At 37.2% G+C, this 19,899-nt stretch overlaps 1 protein-coding gene across 2 annotated transcripts in view; it reads right to left on the reverse strand.

The window, feature by feature from the left end:
- ARVCF (ARVCF delta catenin family member) overlaps positions 1 to 19,899 on the reverse strand; it is a 293,995-nt gene that overhangs the window by 190,741 nt on the left and 83,355 nt on the right. The window lies entirely within an intron of this gene.

Consider the following 19,899-nt stretch of genomic DNA (forward strand, 5'->3'; position numbering starts at 1 on the left):
AAAGCTGCAATTTACAATTAATATCTTACTGTACTCATACAACATAGATTAGCTGCTATAAAACAGCACAATGCTGTAACCGTTTCATTATGATTACAATAACCAGAAGCACTCTGCAGTCAACACTGTCAGATGTTTCTGTGTTGATCTGACATCATTCTAGCATGTTAATTAAGCTGCGCTGACTGCCAGTGGCTAACATCTACTGGCTTGGCAATTAAGCTGGCAACATCTCAATTCTGAACACAAGGCAGCTACCAGATATTTTGTCAAGCTAGGAAATTTCTTACCTAAAATCTGTACTTGAAAAATGTCCAGTTCTTTCTGAGCACACTCTCTGTGCCCAAATGGAAGAAGAAAACCAGCCTGAAAGAAAGCTTAACACCTAGCAACATTTTGTGAATAAAATTACAGGGTAGCCTAGCTTAACTTAAGAACTGTATTTTCTTCATAAATCTGCATTCGTACTGAACAGTCTTACTAGTCTATGCTGACAACTAGAACACTTAGTCACTATTACAATGGTACCTAACCCCTGTAACTAGCATAAGACCTTCTACCATAGATATAGATTACCATTGCATGCCAACAAAGTTAAAAGAAAGGAATGTAAAATACAGATAAGATTGGAGAAATCACATAGAGAACGACAGTTTGCTGAAAGTCAGAGCCAAGAGTGAGAAGCCAATCTCCTGAATCTCAGAACTAATCCTTAACACGAGTGATGCCTTCCTCTTGTCCTTAGGAAAAACAGACGATTGAATGAGGCCTCAGTCACGTCTCCAACTCTTAGAGTTATTTACATGAAGCAGGATTTTTAATTTTTTTTTTAAACAAGAACACAGAAAACTAGCTTGAAACAACTGGAAGTCTCGTAGCAAACCTGCAGAATCCACAGTACTCTCGTGGATGGTAGGAGATGCACACATCTTCCAGAAAAGTGATCAAGTGGATGCATGTGTATGTAAACATCATGAGCATTCCCAAACTAAGAAACTACATACAAATGGTTAGGAAATCAAGAGGTACAAGTAGTCAGATTATTTCAGATGTGCTGGCATTTTTTTACATTTTATTTTATGTTCCACTAAGGTTACTAATGAGGTTTTGGCTAGAAATTGCAAGGAGGTAAAATCTGTCACCTGGGTGACAGTGAAATAGTGTAGCACATCTGTTTGACTTACACTAAAATTATGGATATTCTTTTTAATTGCATAACAATGTTTCCATTTGTCTTTGTTGAAAAATAATTTAGTAAGTTCTATTTATTAATGATGACCTGAAGGGAGAAGTTCACATGAAGAGAAAAAGTAGGATCTCTACTCAGTCATGCACACAGAACAGTGTTACATTAGCACAGATTAAGATCACTAATATAAATTGCTTTGATAAAGCAAGGTGAAAATTAAAGGTGAAGTACTATGGCAATCTAAAATGAAAAACAATTACCAGGGAAAGATATAAATAGCACCCAAACTCGTTGCTCTTTGAATGTAAAAGAGATGGCTAGGAAGAATATCTAAGGGTAGAAGAAATCAATCATTTGTAGTTATTATAGATCAGAGCCTAGTAACCTTTCTGGCAAACTGGGAATTCGCACACCAAGCAGAGATAGCTTAGTGAAGAAGGAAATACGGCGACTGTTTGTATTCCAAGTCCCAGAACTCTTACAAACTGTATGCTTCCTTTCTAATACACTCAGGCTACCAGGCAGTCATACTACTTAGGCTATTTATAGATACACCAACTTATTCAAATACTTGGCTATAGTTTTTTCAATTCCGAGGACAAACAAGAGCAGCTAAAATGTGCAATATTAGCTTCCAGAAGTATGTGTTACCACATTAGCAAAAAGGCTATGTAAGTACCTATAATCTTACGTTAATTGAAGCATGGTAAATACATATATTTATTAACGTAGCTTGTTTCCTAGTGCTTTCAATTCATAAGTTTAAGGACCGTAGAATCATAACCATTTGTCAGGTTTAATCTGGTCTTTAGACACTAAAAAGGAGTTCAGCCTCTTCTTTTAAAAGGATTAAAATGTGAAAGCAGTAGGAATTTGGTTATCCAGACACTTCTGAAGCAAAATTATTTGCTTTGCCATACTGTTTCCTTTTTTATGGTGACTGCTCTCATCTCTTTTTCATGTACTACTGTAGCTCTTCTGATATAGAAGTTATTACAATCCTACTGTAGAGAAGTTGAAACAATTTCTTAGACCCACGTGGTTTTATATTTATCTTTAAGGCCAATGAAGGGAGATTAAATTAAATCATATTCCTAAAACTCTGACATCTTGCTAATTTCAAGCAACTTCTTGTTACTTTTTCTGAGAAATATTGGGGGGGATGCGCTAAAGAAAACCTAAACAAGAAAGTGTGTTAGGATTCTGAGAGTACAACAAGCCAGTATTAACAAAAAAAAAGGGGGCAAAAAAAAGAGTAGATTTCTTTCAATAGTTGCTTGTTTTTTAAAACCTGCAGACTCGAATCACTAGAAATTTGGCAATTACAATAAACTGGCTAATCTAGTTCAGTGACAGCTTGACCTCAAAGAGTCCCAAAGACTGCATTTTGTTACTAGTGGAGACACAAACAAGAGACCAAAGATGTCTTTGAAAGGCCAAATTAAACAACTAAATACAGCAGTGGTAGTATTGAAGAGTACAGCACATGCTAGCAAGCCCCGCAATGAAACATGCTGACACCAAAATAAATTCGTGCGTGGGAAGAACACAGAAACACTGGCAAGGAAAGGCGCTCAAGAGACCCACATTTCCACTGTAAACAGAAGCAGCAGTGCCAAGTGTGAACTGGCAATGGAAGCGTGTGCCAAAGTGCATTTGGAGCTAAAACCAGAGAATTGTCAGTATGCCCGAATCACTGCATTTATCCCTCTCAGTATATGCATTTCATGTGGCTGCTGTGATAACTTGCCTAGATAAGTATTAGAAGGTATGAAGTAGCAATGGACTAATTAATATTAGTTACTATTTTGATACCTGATTTAGTGACTGCAGAGAACTTTCTTGGTGGCTAGGCAGAGGAAAAACAAGGACAAAAAAATACATGCAAGCAGGGAAACAAGGAAAATAAGGTTAACAGTGAAGAAAGCACACACTGAGTCTGTCCTACAGAGCTATCCCTTGGTCAGGAAAAGGACTAGGTAATTAACAGAAGAGAAATAAACAGGTAAACAATTCACATACATTTGCACTATGCTATATTTCCTGCCATTCATGTTGACAGTAGGATTAATACGCATTCCTGGTAAGATTAGTAAGTGTGGAACCGCATTGCTTTTAAAATTTATATATTTATCAGTATACATTTGATATACCTGTTGAATCAGTTTTTCAGTACCACATAACCTTTCTTCTTTCGTTCCCACAAGAAAGAGAAATAAAATGAGAACAAAAGAGAAACTAACAGTGGCACAGCATTTGAAAGTGTGGATACACCGTGCTGCACTCTTGGTATCTCTGGTCTCAGATGTAATTGAGACATCGTGCCTTACAGAACCTTTTTCTCGAAGCACACTGCTCATTACAGTTCAAGCTCCATTACAGGAATGGAGCAGGCAGAATGGCTTGTAAGAAGACATGGGAAACCACAAAGCAGTAAAAAAGCTGGCAGATCTAATTTTAGTTCTGCCAGCCTGGACAGTGTCCTCTTAACAAGCACCAAGTGTGATAAGACTGATGAACGAGCCCAACCATCAAAAATACAGAAGCAATAACCATCCCGCAGTCTTATTTGCATCTTAAATATTTATAATCTTCAGATTTAAGAGACAGAATATGGCTGCACATCTGTTCTTTTAATCTGAACGCATGCCTTTTAATGTAAGCAGCTAAGCAACTGCAAATACTACAGTCACGACACTTCTGTGGGACTTTGCAAGCCAGCTTCCAGTCTGACTCCATCATTAGAAGGCTGTGGCAGACCATGAATGTTCAGATGCTAGTTTTCTCCTCTCTCATTATATTATTCCTCCTGAATGATTCAGTGATGTCTCTGGTTTCTGTGGCGTTGAAAATGCAGCAAAAGATTGATGAAGCCAAAAATACTGGACTCAAAAAACCTCAGCTTGACTAGTTATTTATTAGAAAAAGAAAATATATTTCATACAAGTACCTTGGAAACCAGCAGGATATTTTGATTTCCAGTCACAACAGTGTCACAGGCTGTAGGTGCTTCTCAGATCTCAAAACATACAGAAATGAAATGGATCCTATGAATACAGTATCAGATATAATGACACCATATCAGCCTTGCAAAATTGCACAAAAAATTGTCTGCAACTTGCTAGAATAATTGTAATGAATGAACAAATAATATTTTACTTGATGTCAAAAAAATGTAATCAACCCGAGTAGGCTGAAAAAAAATGTGCAAAGCTTCTATATATTAAGCTGCTCATATAATGCTAATACATCTCCACGATAAAATAAAACAAGCTGCTATTCCCTCTAGGCTTTATCTAAGTCTTACGTTTTTGGTCCCTTAGAAAGGGAGGTGAACTTTTCCGTGTGTCTAGAGGCCACTCAGACAATATAAGAAAGAAAGCACAGAAGCAAATATACTCTCCGCTGAAACCCTGCTATTAACATACTTTGATAGTACCAGAGTTTTAATAACATAAAATGAATTTTATGTTATTAAATAAAATATCACTGTCCACAGAAATGTCCATAATTTTTTGTAAATTTTGGTAAAGCTATAGCATATATTTTCTTACAGTTGGTATATGTATAACCTTATTATTAAAAAAACTAATAGTCTCTCCAACTGTTAACCATGCACAGCTCTAGATGAAGGCAACAGGAAATTAGATTGTCCAATAACTACATAATTTCACTCTAGATGTTAATTAAAAGAAATCACCAAACCCACAGAGGTTTAAATCAATAAGAGAATAAAAGTTCACATTTAGGTGCGATCAAAATCTAAGGCTAAGGCGACAATAAATCTTAATATTACTCTGCTGTGTTCCCTGGTGTTGAGACCCACAAATTGCAATACCTTTTCTAGTGGAAGTCACAATCTAACATTCTTTTCATGAAAAGTTGTTTAAGAATATGACTGAGCTTTCACTAGGTCTCTGGAATTTACAGTTTTGAAGGGCAGATTTTAATTGTATGTGTGTCAATCATAAACCCATCCAATTGTCATGGAAACACACAGTCATTCCAATGAAGAGTCAAATGATTAACTTGGCTGCTGGAACAAAAGTTTTATTGCTGCAATTTACTGAAACTGTCTGGTTTGCATATATTAAGCTGAATAGAATCACAGTAATGGCCATGCTGCTGGACACAGTGCTCTGCCAAGACTTTAAATGGATTTGATACTTAAATTCTTTGTCGAAAACATGCATTATTCTGATTGTATTTAAGCTAGCAGAATGTTACAGGGTAGACTTCAATTCTGTAAGACTCCCATGTTTTTGTCCACCCTCAAACATGACTAATTAGGTTAAGTGGGTCAATGAAGAATTTAAGGCATAAGCAAAGCAGATCAGGCTTAATGTACTGCTTTGACAAGTAAGTATTGCGATTCTTATAATAGCAATTAATGTGGTATCCCTGTATCTTTGACAGGCGATTTTCAAAGCAGTCACACTAGTGAGGTCATAATTGCTTTTCCAAATCAAGAAACCCACTTACTTGGCTACCATTCCTCAAAAAACTGCCTGTGATCTGTGATTACGGCTATCCTCACAACAGGATGCGCGTTGCCTCTGAGGCGGTGCAGTGCTACTAGCATTGTTTTGCAGACTGGGAGATGAAACAAAGAGAAACTCGGACCCAAGTTCACCAAGTTCTTTAGGTACCTAAATCCCCACTGATTGGTGAGGAGTTAGGACTAACTCAGCTAAAGTAAAACAGAAAACCAAGAAATGTAGAAAACTTAGAGGAAGCCTATAAGCTTCCTTATAGGTCTTCTCAGATCTTCCTATATTCTTCCCTTTTTCTAGGTCTTTCGGTTCTTAAATTACTGCCTTGAACTCCAGCCATTCTTCGCCTTCTTACAAACCTATGTCTCTTGTTTTGCTATCCATGTTTTGACTGGGTTATCCATTTTTTCATTAGTATTGTGAATAAATTACAGAAGGAGCACGTACTGTTTAAAAACAGTACATACTAGTCAGCAACTGAAATTAAAAAAGCCGTGTTCCTTATTTACACACATTCACCACGCAGCACATACAAAAAAGCAGGCATGCCCCTCGCTGCACATGGATTGTACAGAGTATGTGTCTGTCAGCTGCCACATGAACCTTCAAATCCTAAACAAATGTTTTAGCCCCTGAAAAAGAGATCTGTAAAAGCAGTGGTCTGCTATCAAAAGCCCACCCTTTTAATAGGCTGCAGTTATTGACACTTTTCAAAGTAATTCGAAGCACAAATGTCAGGAGGATGCTTGGTCCTTAATATCTCTAGTGCCATAATCATGCAAATATTTAAACTCACTCAGACTGTTAGCCAACTTAGGAGCTGGCTGTTGTAATTAAATACATTAATTTATATGCATATGTAATCCGAATACAACGAAAACACCACAAACACAGAATTCTAGCATTTCTTTTTACATCTTCATTTCTCAGCTGCACCTAAGTCCATACTTGTGAAAGATTAAGAAAAGGAATTTGAAGAATGTGCAGTAACATTTATTCATACATGTCAAAAGGGTGGCATCCATCCCTCTCCCAAAATGTTAAGGAAAAGAAGAAAGAAAACTGTATTATAAAGAAGACTGTATACAGTGGCAAACAGCATCTCCAGATTCCAGCGCTATTGAACTGAAAGCATGAAATATATTAACCCCTTTTAACCTCTTTCTGAAATCTATCAGTCAGTTATGCCAGAAGCAAAAAGACCAAGTAAAGTGATCTGACATCTTGCTACATTCCAAATTGACAATTTGGAAAGATAATTAATTTACAGAATTTTTTGTCACAGTCCTCTTCACAACCTGCACAGGCTGCCGTCAGCTAAGTCAGCTCTAAAGTTTCAAATCCCTAAGAAAACTCAAAATACTGTCTGGTGTCGAAAAAACTAGCAAGCTGAATACACAAAAAGCAGAAGAAATTTTGATAATTCCATTCATCAGTAAGAACTTAATGAAACACCACCATTAACATCATAATGCAAATATTTTACATTTATAGAGCTTTTTCAACTTGAGACTTCAATGCATTTTCCAAGGGAAAAGTAAAGTTATCACCAGTAATTGCTATTGGAGACACACCATAATGTATCCAAGGTAAAATGCACATCAAAACCTGGGATTAGAAAAAATTTTTTACTTTCATATTCATATTCCTATTCTTTGATCACCATGCTGACTCCTAAGAACGGGATAGCTCAAAAGGGAACCGACAAAATGCCATTAAAATTCAAACCTGTAGATAACAGTACATATTTCCATGTGCATTTATGATTTCCTGCACACACAAATTGGTGTGTTCAAACATCTTTGAAGTAATTTTCAGAGCTTTTGTGAAAATTTAGTAACTATAGTCCTCATTAACTGTAGTTTCAATGCATGTGAGTGCCAAGAGACTGAAGCGGTAACCAGGCCTGCTGCATGCACTGGCTGAGCAGTGAGACTGAATCTGAAGATTTTAACTTCTTCATTTTTAGCGTAACTATGGCAGATAAACATACAGGCTTACACACATTAATGAGTATGCTTCAAATTACAATGGTACTGCTGAAATCTCATGTAATTTTAGAAGAGGAACAGGTTTTTTCATGCAGTTTCTACTTATCTTTTACTCAGCTATTTTACTTCAATGTATATAGTATTCTTTTTAATTTATACACTAACTCCAATTATTTTTCATATCATGGAAATTAAAAAGATCACATCAGCTTATTCTGCTGTAAAATCAGACAACCTTAATTGGCTATAAAAGAATTAAGACTGCAGAAACTATCCAGGTTAAATCTGGAAAACTGGGAATAGAAGGAAAGGATGAAGATTTTGTTTATTGGAACGATGTAACACAGCAGCATATAATTAGATCAAATACTTAATCCAGTACAGAAACAGGCACAGTTTGGGTTGTGGGGGCTTGTTTGTTGGGGTTTGTTTTGGGATGGGGAGCAGGAAGGCAGCATTCCTTCAGGATTTTTTGGTCTGAGGGTTGACTGTTTTTTAAAAAAAGTGACAGAGCAGTTTCATTCCTATCTTGAAAGCACACTGAAGCAATAATAAAACTCACCATGGAGTAAAGGTATGAAGAATAATCTGGTGTGTTGCTCCTCACAATTAAGTCAGCCACAGTATTTCCCCTCTTTTGATATACCACCAGTACTTCATGTTATAAAACTATTTTGCAGTAAGTCTCAATAAAAATGACCCTTTTTTTGTGCGTGTGTGTCCAATGTACACATAAGGGTTTGATGGAAAGAACAGCAGTGACAAACAGCTACCCACGTACAGCATCAAGACAGCTGTTACTAAAGGTGGGATCAGATACAGTCACTCTCTCAGTGACGGAAGTGGAACACTGGGGTAAAACAAAAGCAACCAAAACTGTCAAGTTGTATCTGAAACTGTGGGACTGTTTAAAATCACAGTTAAATGGAAATAATTAAACTAATTTTAGGGGGTAGAGGAATACTTTTTCACGATTTAGTGAAAAATGTCCCCAAGTGAATATCTGATCATTTTATGTTTCCATTTCATTAAAGAGGATGCAGCTAAATCAAATGAGGTCAAACTGGGTACAGTGTTCATCTTGAATCATATCTAGTAATATAAGTTACCCAGTTATAACCCTGAAATTTCATTTCCCTGCCATAGCTCTACTAAGTTTTTACATCTACTGTAAAATTGTGTAACCTTCACATTATTTCTTCTCTATGTAAAACTTCTCTTCTGAGTCCAATTGAGAAAGAAATCAGATCATTAAAAAAATCCTCTTTATCCAGAAATACATGAACAAAGCTAAAAATGTCATTCTAAGTGCTGTGTTTTCCTTTCAGTTTATTATACCAATTTACTCAGAAACGCTCACCATCAGCAGCCCTTGGACTTAAATTTCTCCACTCTTTATTAATACACATACTGCCAGGATGACGGGTACTAGTGAAGATTCTCATTACACAGAGAACTGTACTTGAAATTTATAAATAAATGTATAGACACATTTTATTAAATAATGAGAAAAGAATGGATGCAGAATTGCACCCTGTACTCACGCCATCAGTCCTACTGGAGCTGGGAAAACTGGCCACATGAGTGCTACTGCCCTGAAGCCATGGTTTGGGGGGTGTGAAATTTCATGCTACTAGATCTAAAAATATGTAGAAGCTGGAACAAATTCAACATCAGCGCAAGTCTACTGAAGTATAAGACTGGCCTTAGATATTTCAGCTATTCCAGTACTCTGGAGTCCTACTCTCCAACAGTGGCCAATAGCTGATGCCAAGGAAATTACAGAGACAAACTTACAGTAGTACTTTCTCAGGATAATGTTACACACAGAAAGCATGTAGGCTGCTATCCTGCATAATGAATCTAGATGTTCTACTACAGCAGAAGCATCTATAGTACAGCCCAAACACTACAGAACTGCATAGGAACAGCTTTGTGAACTCCTTGCAACGTGGTGCAATACAGTGGTTTGCCGACAGATCCCTGAACGTGGAATCTTTCAGTCAAAAGATCTCTTTTGCAAGGAAAGGCAGGGAATTAGACAATCCACAATGGATTGCAAATTACAAATTTGGGGGATGCTTCTGAACACTTGAGTACGGAAGTTATTAGTTTTCTGCATATTTCCTCTCCTGCATTATAGTAGTTTTCTCATGGAGAAATTGGCAAAGTGACTTCGGATTTATCCTTCCTCCATTCCACCACAACAACGTTGAGCCCAGAGCTCCCTCTTTTTTTCTTCTTAATCTTCTTCTCAGTATTGTGCCATAAGCTCCCATGACAACCTGAGAAGCAGAGTTTTCGAAGAGAAACTTGAGGCACATTTTGGAGTATACTGTATTTTTAGTAAGCTAAACAGAGCTAAGCCATATGGTCCTACATTTTAATGTGATGTAATCTAAAACTACTTTTTATTTTTATTTATTTTTTACAAGCTAAGACAGTCCTAGTCTTTACCGTATTTTGCACTTCAGATGGGTCTTCTAAAGCTGTCTGTTTTGCCTGCAACCAACTTTTGATAATTTGTTCTGGATGTTCTCCAGTACAAGAAAGAAATTGGTGCACTGCAATCTCAGGCATCACCTGGGACTTTCATAAGGCAATAGAAACAAAGTTCTAAACATATCCCCTAACTGTTGCACACTTCACCATGGATGAAACTAATCTAAGGTGCTCCCCTGTAATATGTCTCTATATTGAACTGAGTCCTTCTGCTTCTGTAAATACAGAAGAACCAAGTTCAATTAAGCTGATACAGAGAGATTAAGTTTGGATCTCAACTCCTAGCCTTCATGGTAACTTCAAAATATTAAACAGATGGTTATAAATCCCTGTCTCTAAGACCTAAATTCAATACTGGTCCATGACTAGGTGGTGCTACAGAGGTGCTACAAAAAAACAAACAACAAAAAAACCGCATAAAATTGACTTAGCACTTTTAGGGCATTCAATAACAATTTCAAATCTTCATACCTATTTTTAAAAACAAAATGAATGAAGGGAGATTAAAAAAAAAAATCACATTGTGATTTTGTGTGCTAAATCACCTGTTTTTTCAATATATGCAATATATATCCATTTTAGGCAGTGTCCAAGATACAGTGGTCCAAGCAGGTAAATGTTTGAAAACTATGAACTTCTCTTCCATTTTTGCCTGTCATTTAAAACTTTGCTTGCTAACTGTTTATTCTGACTCTCTAACATTGGGATAATACAGAAATTTAATGCAACAGTCCTTCTGAAACCTTGTTTGATAGACAGTACTTTGAAGATACAAAAAACACCAAATACTATTTAACCACTAGTCTAGTAGTGAATAAGCTACTGCTATAGAAACAGGCAGCAAAGCCTAAAGCAGAATTTCACTTGTTTGGATTGTTTACTAGAGAGATTTAATTGACACACCAGCAGGTTATTTTGCAGATCTCACTGCCTGTACGCTGGTTCTGCTCATAGATGAATCAATGATGTTCAAATCTTGTTACCTGCCTCTGTGGCTTCAAAGCATCTGGCTGTGCAAATTATTATTTTATCCCTTTTCATTTGGTAGGCTAGCTGTGTTATGCACAATATTGTCATAAAGAGATATTATCTCCTCTTTTAGCAAGTCAATACACCTTATAATTAAGAATTATTTATTAATATCCCTGTACCTGTCAAGCCATTAACCCCACACAACACAAATGAAATTAGGTCTGCCAGGAATCCTGTTAAGATAGGGTAGGATCAAGATTAAAACCTCTTGCAGCTCATCTTAAGGCTTCTCCTTTATGGTGGTCACTTAACATCTTTTGGGCAAACTGCCATGAGGAATGTCAGCCCATAAGAGAAAGCCACCCACCTCAGAAACTGGAAAAATGTCAAGCCTTTCTTTGGGCTAGTGCCTGAAATTGCTCCAGCTCTGGAGTTACCCAGTGGTATATGGCAGCGGGCAGGACATTGCCTGCTCTGATTAACATGTGCCCTCTCCTGGCAGATCCAAACACTATTCTAGGATGGCTGCTGCCTGCCTGGATAAAGAAAAACTAGTCCCTCTGCTAGTAATATCAATGCACATTATTAGAGGATTTTTATTACTACTTTTCTATTAAACAATCATGTACGATGAACTGTTCTTGATGCTGTAGAAAATACACTGAACGTGTATACTCCAAATAACCTGACGTTTTCAAATAGGCCTGGCCTTAGATTACATATGGGAAAATCATAGGACAGCTAGGAGATACTAGTCTTAGTCACCAAAATGTCCATTAGAGGATCAAGATAGAGGAAAAACAACAGAATATAAAAACCATGTCTTGGTTTTAATATTTTTAGTTCATGATGGGCATTATTCCATAGGGTATCCCCACCCCGCTGAAGAAACAAAGTAACATTTTCTATTATTTAATTCAATATCCATTTAGCTCAACTGAAGGACTGTCTGCATAAAATTCATATCACTCTCTTTCTCTATAAAATTCTGCCACTCATGAGCAGACAGAAAAGCAAAAGCAGGTTAGGACAGAAGGGATAGGTTTAAACAGCATAGGTTTAATCGATTAGTGCCTTGAAGTAGGTTCCACTGAGCAGCCCAGTAAATCTGGGTAGAGGTGCTTTGAAACTACCCTCCTTTGAGAAATGGACTTACAGAGTGTCAGCAGAACTTGTATTGTGCTTTTTAACCTTATAATTACAGCAGGTTTAGAGTAATTGCCTCAAAATATTTTATGAGATTCTTTATTTATGCAATTTAATTGTTCTTAGTAGTTTTCATGCTATTTCCACTTCCTTAAGTATTCAGACAAACAAATTTTCCAAAAGAATGTTTACAGAAATGCTAACACTGAGTAAAAATTAAAAATGTATTTGGAAAGGCAAGTTTTGAGTCATTAACAAATTACATATGATGCATGAATCTTACAGCTCACATACCTCATCAAGTCCAGACCAGCTTGAATTCTGAATATTAAAAGTAGGTTGTGATTACAGAATAGAAATAGACAGATGCTAAGAAAAGAGAAATTGATGCAGGTAAATAAGCGCTACCTGATATAAAAAGTAAATGTCCTGTCACTGCTAAGAAAAATCTAATGCAAAGAGATCAAACTGGCTTGTGAAATATTGGACTTTGAGACAGTAATATGAAGACACCTCCTAGAAGAAATAAAGGAATTAAAGTCCTCAGACAAAGGACAGACACATTTGTGTCTTCTTCTGATCATACCGCTGGATAAAATGCTTTTCAGTGCCAAAAATGGTGCAAGTCCACTCTAATCCAATAATGAAGTCTTAATACCCAGAACTGATAACTTTGCTTGAGTCAGGAAGTAAGACATCGGCAGAACAACCAGTGTCTGGACTAACCAGGAAGGAGTGGCTTTGAGATTTCTAAGATTCCTCTGAAGATTAAAGTAAAGAGATCCAAGCAAAGATTTTTAAAGAACTCTACAACTGGAAGTACAAGGGAAATGGGCAAAATATGAAACATACATTGTAAGTATAACAGAAAAATTTATCTATTTATTGGTTGAACCGCTCTGCAGTATTTTAAGACTATGTTTTCTTCCTTCAGGTGCAGGAACTGTAAACAGGCATGACTTCTACTTATCACAGTTCCTTAATGGATCTTACACAATCTCAAGCGTACTGTAGTCCCTCTATTTCCCCTCTCCTGCATCCTTTCTGCGTTTTCCCAAGGACAATGCCCATGTTTGCACATTTCTCCATATGGAATTACAGCAAGTAAACGTAAATGGGAAATTAATCCACTCCTGCAGAGGGACATGTTGCTCTCAGATCAGTAGGACAAGAACTGGTTCCTGGTGGATGCTGGAACACTGTTCACTCGACACACTGCAAGTACCACTGTTAACACACAATAATGCTTCATTATGAGTTTTTGAAGTATTACTGCTTTTTCCAACCAGCACAATTTTTGTTCTGTGTCCCTTTTTTCCTCCCTTTACTTTCCATAGAGCACCAGAACTAACTCAGTAACATTTTGGTTAGAGGAGATTTCTTGTTCCAGACTGTTTTCAAGTTCGGTACCACCCATCGATTTCACCAAATCACTGAAGGCTTACAATCCTTTCCCCAGCTTATTTTCCCCAAGGAAAAATGAAAATGACAAAATGTTTCTGGCCTCATCTGTTCCCCATTGGTGCAGAGCTCTACAGCTAAAATGCTCATCAGAGCCAAAAGCTTGGGCATGATTGAACTTTAAACAAGCTAAACGTCAATTGTTTTGATTTATAGCCCCAGGAGACCAAGTCAATCACAAAAGACTAAAGTAAAACTAATTTGCCATTCAGAGCTGTCTATAAGACATGCCTAGCCTGAAAAATATAAAAAATTAGTATTAAGTAGATTGCATAATTGCTTCCGTTGGACAAAATGGCTTAAAATTCCATCTTCATAGTGGTCATATATCCAGAACATCCCTTGCTCCATCCAGGCATTAAATCTAGGATTTTTCCTCCCCCATGCCATGCCATTGAGTACTACTGACTTAGACGAACACTGAATATACAGCATCTCAAGCTGTACCAGATTTATGATACCTCTATAACTGGACTAACTGACTATCTCTGGCATCTGTTTGGGAGGCACAGCATAAGGCAAGTTCATCAGTTCAAACCTCACTTATAAATAGATGCTGCAGATGCATTTCAGAGTAGGTATTGTAAACTCTTTATTTTCCATTTGAGAACTTTGCATCTTTTAGGTAATGCACATACATAAATACAGAGCATTAACATAACAGCTTAAGAGATGCAATCTGGTATATTTTAAGCTACACAAGAATTTGCAGTTTTATGATAGCATCAAAATGGTTGTTAGATTCAGCTGCAGGTTAACACACAGTGCCCGATATTCATTTCTATGATATGTTGGATGTTAAGTTCGTGTGGCATGTAGATCAAAGATAAACTGTGAAGAATGAGTAACCGTTGTCAGACAACATGCAGTGCATCACAACTGGCAATCTTCCCATTAGCAAAGTCGCTTGAGAAGGGTTGTCTATCATTCATGCCACGGGTATCTAGCTTTCAGCCACTCAGACAGGTCCCTACATCACAAACAACAAATTCACTTCCCAAAAATAAATTGTCTCACAACTTCCAGTCATTCAATATTGTAATTGTGTTTCTGTGGCTTAGATTGTGGCAACAAGGAATGAAGCAAGCAGGAAGAGAAGGCTAATTGTAAAAGGTAAAGTTCTCTTTTATACTGAAATTTTTTTGTTATGAATAATGGACCCAGAAAGGAAGAACAACTATTGATGAATCAGTGACAGAACAAAAACTTAATCATTTGCTGAGGTCATTTAGTCTCATGATGATTTGAAAGCTTCTAATTTAGTTCTTCACAAAAGAAGCTCCCTGCTGTTAACAACTTCACAATGAATTTTCAGCATTTAACTTCAATTCAAAATCAGTACTGTAGCTTAATACTTCTTTCTCAGGTCCTCAGTCAAACACAAAGCTCCAATTCTGGACAGAAAGCATCACCAGCTATTTACAGTTTAGGCAATTTCTTTGTACAGATAATAAATCAGAGTACATATCTCAATCCAGCAACTGAAGTCTGATTACAAAAATATCTTAAATATTAGTTTATGCACTTAGTGGAGTTCTGCTCCAAACAATGTCTACATCAATCTAAATCAAGTATCCAGTTTATAGATATTATTTTAGGTGCCTTTTGCTTCTGTTTTAGTAGGTGTAATGAGAACAGTGGTCACAATGATATTTAAAAAGAAAAAAAAATACAGCTAGGTTTCTGCAATGACACAGAATGCAATCAATCTGCTAACACCTGACACCTGATAAGTTCACAGTGTCCATAAAATGTATTATTATGTGTATGTGTTAGAAACATCCATATTCTTGGCTCCTTACTCTCCTATAAAACAGGAGAGTGGAATCGCTCTCCTGAGATTCATAAACAGATTTTGATTTCATCCAGGAAAACCTCTATCTTTCTCTTTGCAACAGAAAGTTCTCCCACCTCAACCTGTTCTTCTTTGCAGCTTCAATGTAACAGTATGATTCGTGGCTTTGTGGATAGTGCAGTAAGTTTACATCACTAAACACACAAAAAACCTCAAACCCAGAGCAAATAAGATTTTCTGAGAGCTATTTACAGCTTGTAAGACAGAAGAAATTAAGATGCATTTCTATTAAACAAGTGTATCTTTTCCTCCTTTCTTATGGGTTCCATAAAAGATACTTTATTTCACTCCTTATATTCTATGCTTATGTATAATGCCGGTTCCATAGGCCCTGACTCAAAAAGAGTAACTTCTACTAGCCAAAGAAATCAGCCCTGCCTATGCTCTGGGAGATTTGCCAAAGAAAAACAAGCTCCGTGGTAAAGGTCATTAGGAATAAGAGACATTCTTTACACTGTGCTGAGTACAGAGACTAATCCACTTCTTTTGGTAGGAGGTATGCAGGTAGGGGACGAGCAAGCGTTAGTTCCAGACTCTTCCACTCCTGCTTTTCTAAATATATTCAGGGAATGATCCATTTTGACCTGCTTTGCTTTTGTTTTTGATGTCATGCGCTAGAAACCCCAGCATTATGCTTACTAGGACAAATCTATTGTACTAGGCTGGAAATCCTCTCTAATAGTGTGGGGGATGCTAGCAGTAAGGGCAGTAAGTCAGTTGGCTGCTGTTATCATCAATCAAGCATGAAGGCTCTGCTATTCTGCAGCCTGAATTCTTTATCTAACTGATTAGTCATACAGGCCAACTGTATTACAGTATTGCTTCCCAACTCCCATTACAGAACTCCTCCATTTGGAGTATTAAAAAACCCAGCTGATGAGCTCAATGTTGCATGAAACATGCTTCGGAGAGGAAGGAAAGGAAGCAAGGCAGCCGAGGACAGAGAGGAAGAGATACAATCCCCTTATCCCCACAGATCTTCATGCAAAAAGGAAGGGAGTGAAAGCTTGCAAATCAATTCAAAAGCAAATAAAGCAACAAGAGGCCACCAAGACAAACACCAGAAAGCCACTTTATGGTTCAGAGTGAATTAAGTATGCAAAGAAATACAGCATAGCAAGGAAAATCTTACTGGCAGAATTAGCATTTCTTTTCCTGTTTGTTAAACAACTGAGAAAGGCGTTTCAGAAGAAGAGTATCAGTAACATAACTAGGTTGAATTTGCTTTTTGCTATGCTCAGGGAGGTTTTCTATTTCAATAGCCCTCCTAAGAAAAAGAAACAGACCCCTTAAAAAACATTCCCCTGTTATTTTCTCTATCACGTTCTGTACTGTTCCCCATAGAGACCTTATGTCAAAGGTGGCCTCTTTTGACTGCATGGAAAAGTTACTACTCAGCTATTTCTCCCATCCAAGAAAAAGAAAAACACCTTGCCCAAGAATCCGATTTCTGGACTGTAATCTATTTCACTCTTTTCCCATACACCCCTACACATGCACGCATGCCTGCTTGCCAATAAAGCATTAATTCAGGGACTTGACAAGAAGCTATCATATTTTAGCCCAGAATCACCCTTCTTTCTGCTTCCTTGACCTACATAAACCTATTTGATATGCTCATGCAGTTTCTACTGCATTTTTCTTTTTCCACTGAAAGTCAGACTTTGTTACAAAAACCTTTGAACATAACAAAGTCCGAGAGTATCACAGCCAACAACTTAATCTAAAAGGATGAGCATTTACCATAATGATCTCCACATTGTACAGCTGACAGGCACTAAAATAAGATGCTTTACCCATAAATGTCTACCTTTGGATAAATGTCTCTCATCTTACACCCTTGCCAAGCAAAATTTTTTGATTTAGAATTACATCTATCTTGTCTTAAAAGCAGAGTTACCAATCCAGAGATGTCTTTCAGTTTCCTTTTTTCCCAGCACCTAGCACCACTCTCCTGCTTTAGAGCTTTCGCACACCCTGGAAGTCCTAGTCTCTTCTCCATAAACGGTTGTACCCTAAGCGACTCTCAAAGAGCTTTTCTCTCCAGTGCAACATATAGAGAGCCAGATATTACACACTATACCAAGTGCCTCTTCTGCTGTTTAAAATATTCCATTCTCACCATACCTGCTGGTTTCAATATTCAGAAGTTAAAGCACTGCTGAGCAGGCACCCAGTGGGATTTCAGAGCAGAATGTAAAGAGGAATTACTTAGAAAAAAGAGCCTGTAATGATGGAGTCCTGCAGTCAGAAAATGCTCCAGCTGCAAAGCCGTTTCCCACCAAATGCTGAGGATATGAGAGAAACAAGAAAAAACACAGGTGGGCCTGCCCTTCCGTCCTGGTCAGATAAACCTACAAAATACACGTCACAGAATTGATTGTAGTATGTGCCAGATAAATAAAAACAAATCCAAGTATAATCACTATCAATATGCAAGACAAATAAAACAAGTAAGTCAATATTCTGTAGTAGATTGCTCTGCTGTCTTCTATCATACATTAATACAGATAAAGATAATTGCAAAACAGAAATAGGAATATTTTGTACTTTCTATTCTTTATAACAGGAGCTGACTTTTTTCAGTTTAATATGCATCCACAGAGACCTAACCACAACTGTCATCACAGCTAGATTCTTCTCTAGTGAGTTTCTTGGGAAAGGACTGACTTAATTTTCCTCATTTGTACTGTGCCAAGCACAGTATGGTCTTAGTCCCAACTGAGGCCTCCAGGCACTGTCACAATGTAGTCACCAGACAAGCAAGTTGATGTGCTCAATGCAAAATTCCTCAGTTTTAGCAGGCAGCTTGAATGATGCGAGGATAAAGCACCGTAACAGTGGCAAACATGACTGGACTGTACTTTTAAAATAAAGCTGCTTACTCCTGCTTTTTACTGCTTACTCCTCCATTCTCTCTCCTGCTTCTGTTACTACCTCTATCTGGGGATATAGTTTACCTTTATTATTTGTTCCAAAAGGTGCTTAGCTTATCCCAGGAATAGCATAAAATAAGAACTACGTACAGTGGGACAGACGGTTAAAATGACCCTTTTTCTTTCTCTCTTTTTTTTTTTTTTTTTTTTGCTAGCATTGCTGAATAAAAAGGCTGAAACATTTATTTTTCTGCCAGTAATGACAGGATAAGTGTCAGACGTAACCCAAAAAAGTTCCACTAGAGCTCTTTGCAGCTTAAATCCCTGTTAAATTTATTCATATTTGATTCCACCCTCAGAAAGCCAGTCCTCTTCTGTCTTTTATTGTTTATATTAGATATAGTGAGTCATGGAAATAAAGTGACATGAAACCACATTTACACTAAAGAAATCATCCCACATCTTTTCAGATTCTCTTTCCTGCTATTTCCGTAGCATGCCTCCTATTGAGTCTGAGAGATTGATTACCCAAGCAAGGGCTAAATGCTTATTCTTGACTCCAGTTATTTAGCTGCTCACATGCTCATCTTGGCACGCCAATTTAGAGGAAACAGATGCATTATCCATCAGTTACAGAATCTGAATAAGTGTATACAGGACAATCTATCTGACTTGTGCCTATAAACAACAAAGTGACAGTAATGCTAAGCAAAGATAATCATCTAAAAACGTGATTAGTTCCCTTTTCTACGTTTGCATAAGTTATGAATACCCTTGAAGAGATGGCTATCTCTTTGCATATAAGAGGTCAAGGGCAATCAAATGCCTAACTTAAGCACCTCAGGCACTACGAATGCAGAGCAAAACATCTTCCGAAAACTGAAATTGGTGTGTTTAAGGTATCCAGTTGGCCATAGACTATAGGAAGGAACACCTCCTATAAGAAGGAACGCATCCTGCTTTGCGGTTTTGTGATCACTACTTTTTTCAATCAAACACAATTTCTAATCTAGTCTCCCCACTATGGCAAAAGAGAAAGGTGCCTAACACTTTTGGTCACTAAATGAACGAATTGGGTGACTACGCAGTTGACAGAGGAAATGATCTTTTGCAAGTAAGATCCTTCTGCAATACTCCAGATTTGGAAATCAGTATTAAGTATTCTATTTATATTCTTTTCTTCATTACAAAATGGTTCAACTACATGAGATGCAGACCCAAATATTCTACACATTTAAAAGAATGCTAGATTTAGCATAGCAACTTGCATGCAACAGATTACATGCTTTCATTTGGCCACACAGCCAAAAACTCTGGCATGTGAAAACACATTAGAATCACAGAATCATTTAGATTGGAAAAGACCCTTAAGATCATCTAGTCCAACCATAAACCTAACACTGCCAAGTCCACC

This window comes from Calonectris borealis, chromosome 18 (assembly GCF_964195595.1).
Source record: "Calonectris borealis chromosome 18, bCalBor7.hap1.2, whole genome shotgun sequence".
Lineage (NCBI taxonomy): Eukaryota > Metazoa > Chordata > Aves > Procellariiformes > Procellariidae > Calonectris > Calonectris borealis.